Source organism: Corvus hawaiiensis, chromosome 8, assembly GCF_020740725.1.
Source record: "Corvus hawaiiensis isolate bCorHaw1 chromosome 8, bCorHaw1.pri.cur, whole genome shotgun sequence".
Taxonomy (NCBI): Eukaryota; Metazoa; Chordata; class Aves; order Passeriformes; family Corvidae; genus Corvus; species Corvus hawaiiensis.
The window spans coordinates 4,720,885-4,729,980 of NC_063220.1; the positions used below are offsets into that span (position 1 = coordinate 4,720,885).

At 43.9% G+C, this 9,096-nt stretch overlaps 1 protein-coding gene across 8 annotated transcripts in view; it reads right to left on the reverse strand.

The window, feature by feature from the left end:
- Positions 1-6,041, reverse strand: part of PLEKHA1 (pleckstrin homology domain containing A1) — a 31,322-nt gene extending 25,281 nt beyond the window's left edge. For 7 of the 8 annotated variants that reach the window (XM_048312013.1, XM_048312023.1, XM_048312019.1 and 4 more), the window contains exon 1: positions 5,911-6,041. The gene's annotated coding sequence lies outside the window, so the exon portion shown is untranslated. Of the gene's footprint in view, positions 1-5,665; positions 5,786-5,910 lie in introns of those variants that run through there. The other variant, XM_048312014.1, reaches the window with a different exon arrangement.
- Positions 6,042-9,096: the final 3,055 nt, after the last annotated feature.

The window sequence follows — 9,096 nt, forward strand, 5'->3', positions numbered from 1 at the left end:
ATTAAGAAAAATCAAATCCCAGTCTGCCATATTTAATGAAAGTCTCACCCAACACAGAGATAAACCCCATAAAGTGAAAGCTGCTCTGCAGTGACAGGTTTTGTAGCACAGTGCCAGCACACTAACACTTCACTCGAAGCACATCACTCACTGTAACTTCTCACAGAATTCATTTCCAGCAGCCTTCCTACTTGGAACCAAGCCATAAGCCCAGGGAATTGTCCTCATGTCAGGTACAGCCCATGCCTGGCTGCTGGCCTTCTTCCTCACCTTCCTCCTTATTTGTAGGGTGACACAAATAACAGTTACTGCCCAGCTGTTGCTCTGCACTGACAAAGGTGTTTCTCAAAACCTGTTACAGTGTGTAGGGAGAGTAACACCCCTCCACCCACAGAATAATCCCAAAAGTACCAGGCAGGCTCCTGGCATTTTGTGGGATTGCTGTCTGACCTATACATGGCGAGGGAGAAACACTCCAGAAGAATCCCAAATCCTGCATACATCTGACAAGCCTGGAAATCCTGGATGGACCATGAGCATGCAACAGGCTGGGTTTCAACACTGTACTGCTGCCTCCCACAAAAAGGCAGCAAATGGACCTCCTGAAGGAGTCATGCTCCTCCACCCAAAAATCAGGACACCAGCACAAAGTAGGAAGATATTATAGATAAATTACAGCACCTGCAGTGAACTTGATTTAAGGAAGAAACAAAAGAAAAAGGTTAATGATAAAAAAATCAAGATAACCAAATCCTGAAGTCCTGAATCAGCAGACACACTTCTGAAGCAAGAACATCCTTTAAGTTACCCAACCTTCCAGCAGTGGTGCACACACAGGCATGGAGTCTACCAGATAGAGAAATAACTTGCCAGCTGAATTATTAGCACAGCCTAAGTTCCCATTTGTCATTCTAAACCTCCCTAAAGAGTTAACCAACATATTTAACAACATCTTTTGAAGTGCAGTTTTAAGAGGACTGCTCACTCTTACAACAAACCTGGCATGTAACTGTTCTAGTGCTTAACAGAAGAACATTTAATTAAGTCACTAGTCTGAACAAGTTCCAACACATTTTCTTGGACATGGGATGTAAATGTGGTGGGTACCAAAGCACCCAGGGAGAGCATACACATCAAAACAATTACATATTAAATGAATTAATTTATCACCTCTCTGTCAGTATACAGAGACTGTTCCTGGGAGTGTTGACTCTCAACAATGAAAACATGTTTGCAAAGCTTGATAATTGCTGTCTAGTCTACATCTTAAATTTATAGCAATGACAGTGCCCTATTTCCACCAGAAGGATTTAAAATCCAAAATAATTTTAACTCTATAACATTACTAAAGACACTGCTCATTAGAGGTGGCTGCAAATTCTTTTTCCCTTTGGGGGAGTTGAGAGGTAGAGAAGCTCAACCTCTTTCACATGAGAAGTCAGTAAATCAGGCCCAATTTAAGAGATTCTGCTTACCATGCCAGCAGAACAAATGAGCTAAATTGATATCCAAAACATGTGGATGCAATGGTTAGCTAGATTTAAAAGCATCTTCCAAAGACCAGAACAGCCAACAAAGGAACAGAGAGAGCTTTGCTACTGTCCCCGGTGTGGCAGAACCATAACATAAAAGATTTACATGTTTGTGTGGGTATTTTAAGCATTGTTTTAAAATTCTGTTAAACAAACGAGGCCATACAGTGCTCCTTAAAGTTTTAAGGACTTGCTTTCTCTAAGTGACACCAGAGATTTCCAGTCAAAACCTTTTTTCCATCTTTTTCTGGTTTTCCTCCTCCTGCCTGGAGCTTACCCCTAGTTTTTAAGTTGGCCAGCGTCTTCAACCTCTCCCTCCCAGCCCAAGGGAGCTCTGTGCCCCACATCAACACCACCCCTGGCCACGTCCAACCTGACATACCCTAAACACTCCTGTGATGCAGAGCTGCTGCTGCTGCTGCTCTGCACTCTCAGTATGAGAACGGAGGGACAGAGAAGCAGCTTGTCCCAGGCCACACAGGAAGCTTTTTGGCAACACAGTAAGCTGAACCTGTTTCCCAAGTCCCAGAGCAGCAACCTCACTATTGAACCACCTTTCTTCTACATAAAATACCTGAAACTATTCAGATTTTAAGGCAAAGGCATATGTTCAAACCTGAAAACTGTTTAAACTGTTGAATGCCACAAATGTCTACCAGACCTGCAACTCCCTACTCGTGCAGATAACATCTGTTAAGAATAAGTGGCTCATACAGTTCTGCACCAGAAAGCTTAATAAGTTCCTTCTTCAAGATTAAAGAAACACCTACACATTCTAGATGTTTCTGCAAGTCCCTGGAGGGAGAAAATGCTGCTTAGTGCTGAGACAATCAACCAGCTTCCTTCCTCAACAGCAACAAAACCCTGCTGCTTTACCTAGCACTGAGAGGAAAGTGTTATTTATAGAATTGAGCCCTATACCAACACGTACCTAAATATTTCTCACAGTTAGGGTACAGCACGTATCAAGATGACCTTAGCCCTACGTATTTTCAAAGTCCTAATTTGAAAGATCAGCGTAAGAGCAGAAAAAAACTTGAAGCAGCTCAGCCATATCTCCCATTCCAATTCATTTCAGTAATTCTCTGCATTGAAGTATAACTTCAAAACCTGAACCATTCTCATCACTCAGACCTCTTCAGCAGGCGACTTTTTAAAAGCAGTTACATTATTTTTATATGTCAAAGAAGCACACTAGGATTATGGTATTTAGGTTTCTTATATAATTTTATAAATCACTGACAGCAATACTTCAATACATGTACTACTGACTGTTGTGCTTCTTATATAATTTCCTGGTGACTTCTTAAGCACTTGTTCCACGCTGTAAAAATGTTTTATGCTAAAGCCAGTTACCTAAATTCCCATTTTGGCACTGAAATAAGTTACTATCCTGTATTTTCATGCAATTATACAACTGCACAAAGGTTCACTTGGCTCCAAACCCCAGTAACTGGTTTCTAAGACTGTTTCTATTGTTCGTAATTATCAGAGAAAAAAAAACCTGCCAAAAGCCATCTTGTAAGACAGATACATGCTCTCATATCACAAACTATTGTTTGTCTAAACACTGATGTAGAGCTGGATACCTCCAAAAGCACAGCAGAGCGTGCAAGGACTCTGCTCATTAGAACATGTACTCACTTCCTAACACTGCTGGTTTGCTGCACTTTGGAGGAACTGCATTTACTATGATAACTGTCAGCTTAAATAACCAGGAACAGTCAGTAATAAAGACATCGATGGAATTCTAAATCTACTAAAACAGATTAAGAATTTTGCAGGCCTGGCAGTTTGGGCTACATCCAACACTACACTGGAGACTGTGTTACAAGCCGAGATCTGTTCTCATTTCAGTAATGTCCTCAAGTTCTTTCTAATCTGTTACAGTCAATAAAAACTGACTTCTGCACTTCCTCTCTTCTACACCAACTCTCTGACATGCAGTCAGCCTTTATTTGAGCTGAGATAGCTCTGCTGCCTTCTGGAACAAGCCCCAGCTACCTGGAAAAAACAAGGCCTTTTCCTGCATTCAGGTCTCTTCCTCACGCACATGCCTTCTGTATTCCTCATGTGTGTGTGTCTGTCTTCTGTCACACAGCTACTACTCCTGAGGAAAAATAAATACAGGAGGAGAGAAGGAGGAGGGAAAGCATTAAAATGCTGCCTGCTTTCTTCATACAATGATTCTTCTTTGCCTGTTCTCTAATCTGTATGAAAGCATCCACTCCTCTGAAACGTTTCAACACTGCACTACACCTGCCACTGACCCACTGTGCATCTTTTTCTTTAATTTCACCCTTAAAATGCAGAGCTACACAATGGAACATGAGGCCAAATGTAGTTTTACAGCAGAGAAATAGCTCAAGAAAACAGATGTCTTCAGAAATTATGAACTTGGAATTAAATTTTCTACACTCACAAAATCAAACCACAATGTTTGGTAACTGCAAATAGAACTCAGTGAGTCGCACAAAGGTTTTTATTTTATGCAAAGCTGACTCCAGTGGTGTAGCACTCACTGATATTCAGGACACATAAAACCCTCATGTATTATTTCTTGAATTATCACTTTCTGCATCAGTGCTTATCTATCCCCGAATTAAAAGGCTCTCCTCCAAATATCAACCAGGCCCAGCATCTCTCTCTGCCACAAAGAGATTTCAGCCCACTTTTAACACTTCCTCATGTGACAAAAGGGAAAACAGCACTTCTACACTTCTGCGCTTCACAAACCTGACAGTTTTATGTATTGTTACTGGTGTGACTCTTTCAACTAAAAATAACAAGTAGGAGAGAACAAGACTGAATGGACCTAAAATGCAAGTTCACTGTTCCATAAGACAGAGTAACTCATGAGAGAGCAACCAGTCAAAGTTACCATGCGCATTTCCACCTCGGTTAGGATTGTGTTCGTGCTGCCTCAAAATAAATGCAGCCCAAATTAAAAAAAAACAAAAACAACAACAAAAAAAAACAAAACAAAAACACAAAACCCAGCAAACCCCGTTGGATTGGTTTCAACAGCAAGAAGCCGCTCCTCACATGTCACAGGCTCCAAAACCGTACGATCAAATATGGCTCTGCCCTGCAGGGTCACGTATGGGAGCAGGTAGGGAGAAGAGAAAATTTATCTTTACAGACATTACAGCCTCTGTCAGGAAAGCAAGGAATTCATCAGAAGGCAACAAAGAAGTTTATGCTGTTCAGCTTGCTCTAAGCCTAGTAGTCTATTTAAAAGTACTCTGCTTTGAAAAGAAGGTGAAGCATGGAGATATGTAGCTCTTAAGAATCTAAATAAAAAAAAAAAAATTAAAAAAGATTCTACCTCTGAGCTTTACTCAGGTAAGTAACACCACTTTGCTGATGCCTAATTCAGGTGCTCAGCCTAACTAAGTAATAACTGTTTCCCCACTTGAAGACTGTTCATTCTGCTTGATTATAAACACAATAGACTGCTTAGTGAAAATCAGACTTTTTTTTTTTACAGAAGGCCTCAAAGCAGCAGCCTGCCAAAGAGAAAATTGCTGTCCTCTTGATGTTACTTTGCAAACATTTGATGCAATAACATAATGCCTTTTATGAAGGTCATGCATTAGTTCCTCCCAAGAGAGCTGCACAACACATACAGAATTTAAGTCTGTGTTAAGTTTAGCAGCATGTCAAACGCCTATCTGGAATTTTACAGGTGATAAAAACCGCGCATATAACAACACTGGTTACAGTTTAACATTCATTTATAGTCAAGTTATCCATTTAAAGACACTTTGGTTCAGTAAATAACCAGCCTCGGTTACAGCTAACCCAGAACACAGTTCAGAGCGTGCCAACAGCCTCCCCACCCAGCCCTCTCCAAAACTTATGCCTTCCAAAGCTAAAAACAAACGCGGCACTACACACTGGCTGTCCCAGCCCCACTGAGCTCTCCTTGGAGCTGCAGCTGGGAGAGGGATCCCAAAGGCGAGCCGAACCGAGGGAGGGTGCTCGGGGAGCCCACACCCTCGCAGGCACCATCCCTGCAGGCTCTGCCCAGATAACATCGCTCCTTCCCGGCGTGCTCCAACACCGGAGCGGCGAAGGCGAGCGCAGGGAGAACAGACCATGACGAGCAATGAGATCACCTCTTCTCCTACCTCTGGGGCTGTGACAGCGCCCTGCCTGCGCCACCGGGGCACCCAACACCGCGCTGCCCCCGGGGGACGCACGGGCAGAGCCCCCGCGCCGCCGAGCGCCTTCCAGGGAAAACGGAAAGGAAAAGAGAAGGGAGAGGCGCAGCGGCAGCAGGACAGTGCCCTGGCGCGGTCACACACCGGGCAGGCGCGGAAGGAAGGGCATCACCCAGGGCAGGCCGAGCCCCGCCCCGGGCCGAGGCACTTACTGGAGTCCTGACAGTGCGGGAGCCCCCTGAGGAGAGCCGGGCGCTCCCCGGGCGCGCTCCCGGCCCCGCTCCGCGCTCCGCACCGGGAACGGGCTCGTCCCGCCGCCTCCGTCCGCACCGCCGGGCACCCACACTGCGCGTGCGCCGCCGCGCCACCGCCCGCACCGCCCCGCGGCCTGCTGGGACATGTAGTGCGGCGCGGGAGGGGAGGGGCACGGGCCGGCGGCGGGGGCATGATGGGAATTGTAGTCCAATTACTGGGATTTTAATCTTGTCTTTAATGGGGAGGCCCGAGCAGGGAAGGAAATGTTGCACGTTGTGAAGAAATTCTTCCCTGCGAGGGTGGGGAGGCCCTGGCACAGGGTGCCCAGAGAAGCTGTGGCTGCCCCTGGATCCCTGGCAGTGTCCAAGGCCAGGCTGGAAGGGGCTTGGAGCAGCCTGGGACAGTGGAAGGTGTCCCTGCCCATGGCAGGGGGTGGCACTGGTTGGGCTTTAAGGTCCCTTCCAACCAAACTGTTTTGTGATCTATGCTTCCATGAACTGGCATTCACCAACCATGTGATGTTTAACAGGCTGAGTGCCAGATTCTGCACCTGGGATAGATCGACCCTGGATGTACAGACAGACTGGGGAATGACACTGGAGAGCAACGCTCTGGAAAGGGACTGGGGGGTCCTGGCTGATGGCAAATCAAATATGAGTCAGCAGTGCCCTTAGAACACATAGCACAGTTGGCTTCCCTTACTCAAGGACATCTTGGAGCTAACAAGCTTTAAGGATGTAGTAAATCACGATGTTGATACATGTCTGTGTACACTTTACTAATGTGGCAAAAAACTCGAATTCTCTGTACCCTGCAGCTGAACTCTCTTCACCTGGAGGCTCAGGTGCAGCCTTTTGTTGTCGGTCCTAGTGGCAAATGACAATTCCCCATAGTGATGTTTAACCAGTTTTACTGGGAAGCTACTTCTCTCCTAAGCAGACATTAAATTTATACTGAAAAACTTTGTGTTTTCTGAAATAGTAACACAGGAATTTTTTTCCTTGCTTAAAGCAGTGATATCTCTAATTATAGAAACCATTTGAACTCCGCCGCTGCCTGTAAATGCATCTTTGTTTCGAGCTGGCGTGTAACAACCATACTTCACAGTGAAACAAAAGCTGTAATCAGAGCACAACAATAAAAGCTGAAGTCAGCCGCAAACAATGCCGCAGCATTCCCATGGCAACTCTTCCCTATCAAACCCCGGAGAGGTCACACACTCTGCAGCTGCAGAGGCTTTTCAGTTTGGACTTCATTCACAATTATTCATACATTTTCTTGTTGTCGTTTTTCACTTAACAGTGTTTTACTGGAGTTAATGCAAGACAATTTACAGTGGGCAGCACCACGGCTCTCCCCCACTGAAGTTCGGAGCTGGCATTTCTCATCCTGACAGAACTATCGGGGCTGTGGCAGCTATTAAATGACTGCAGGATGTGTCCTGCCATCACACTGCACATGGAAGAGCCTTTTACAAAATTATACACCCTTTTTGCACTCAAAAAGCCATAGAAGCAAAAGCCATTCCACAACACATGGAATCTACAGCAGTCTACAGTCTGATGTGCCTTAACTTGCAAATATTTTCTCCAGCCTCCCACACAAGGTTTGAATAACCATATATTCTGACAGTAAGACTCAGGAAAGGATAAAAAGATTATTACATTTATAAGAAGGAGTATATTTCATTGGAATTGGGTAACAAACCTCCTACTGTAGTTTACCGTAGTTTCTATCATGAAACACAACTGCAACTTTCCTTTTAGGGTAGCCTAATTCTCCCAATTTAGTGAGGAGACAATCAGGTATATAAGGAGCTGTCTTTACTTAAGCTGAGACACAAACACTTTACTATAGACATATTCTGTCCTTTGTGCTGTTCACAAAAGTATTTTCATGAAATTCGCATGTGGAGAACCAAAAAATGAGGAGCTGTGAATCTTTGATGTCCAAGACATAAATACAGTTATCTCTAATAATAATCATTCTAAGTTATCTCTTGAATAAGAGGTGCTCTCAGTACAATGCTGCTCCTAGTTCTGCTTTTATGAACTGTAGTGCTACAGAGGCTGCTTAAAGCTCAGCTGAGCTCCCTGACTTCAAAATAACTCAGTATTTTCAGTATTCCTCTCCGTGGAACGTGCAAATGCAACAGCTGAAGGTGATTGTGATGACAAACAGGTAAACTTTGGGTGTGAAGTGACTGGGTCACCCAGGGACCTTCCTATTCTGCAGCACAAAGTAGGCATGCAGAGATTACAAAGGACAGAATCTCTATTTTACCTACCCTGCCATGTCTAAAAATATTCAAGTATAAATTCTGCACTGGCTTCTTCTCCATGCAATGCCACTGACTTCAGTGTAGAAATTGGTTCAGGGCCCAGTATATTCCAGCAGAATTATGAGACAGGCACTTATTTCCTCTCCAGTTGTCTCTATTCATAGTTTTCAAATACTGGCAGGTATCCCCACAAGAGTCTTCATGTCTGGCAGAAAATGTTGGCAGGCCCCTGCTGTGCCAAGCTTTTACTCAGAACCTGCTTGTGATTCTCATCACTGAGACAGGTCGGAGGGTTTGGACATCAGTTCCTACTGGGATTGCAGTTGCTCAGAATACAGTTTATAATAGATAGCATTTGGTGAGTGACCTGCAGCAATGTGCACCCTTAGGAACAAGTGTTTATTTCACAGGTATGGAAGCTCCCAGTGGAACAGTGGTACCAGAGGAGTAGCATGTATCTATCCATATAAATGTCAACACACAAATATAAATATAAACATGCAAATCACATACATACCTTGTATATATAAATACACAGATTTCATGTCTTGGCAAAGAAGCAGAAATATCCAAAAATTCCAAAATATTGCTTTTCTAATGGTATTTTCATGATGGATACTTTTACCCAGCTGAGGAAGTTCAACAACTTTATAGGTATGCAGAAATAAAGAGCTATGAACAAAACCTCAGTTCATTGCTCTAAAGAAATTAATTCGGCCTTGGACAAAACGGTTTTGTTAAAACCAACAGTTATGTTGCCGTGGAAAACAGGAAAAAAGCCTGGCCAGTGAATTACTGAGTGCAGAGCAAAATGCTGTCACTATATTCTGTTTTTATGGGTTCAATATTGCAAATTCCATCC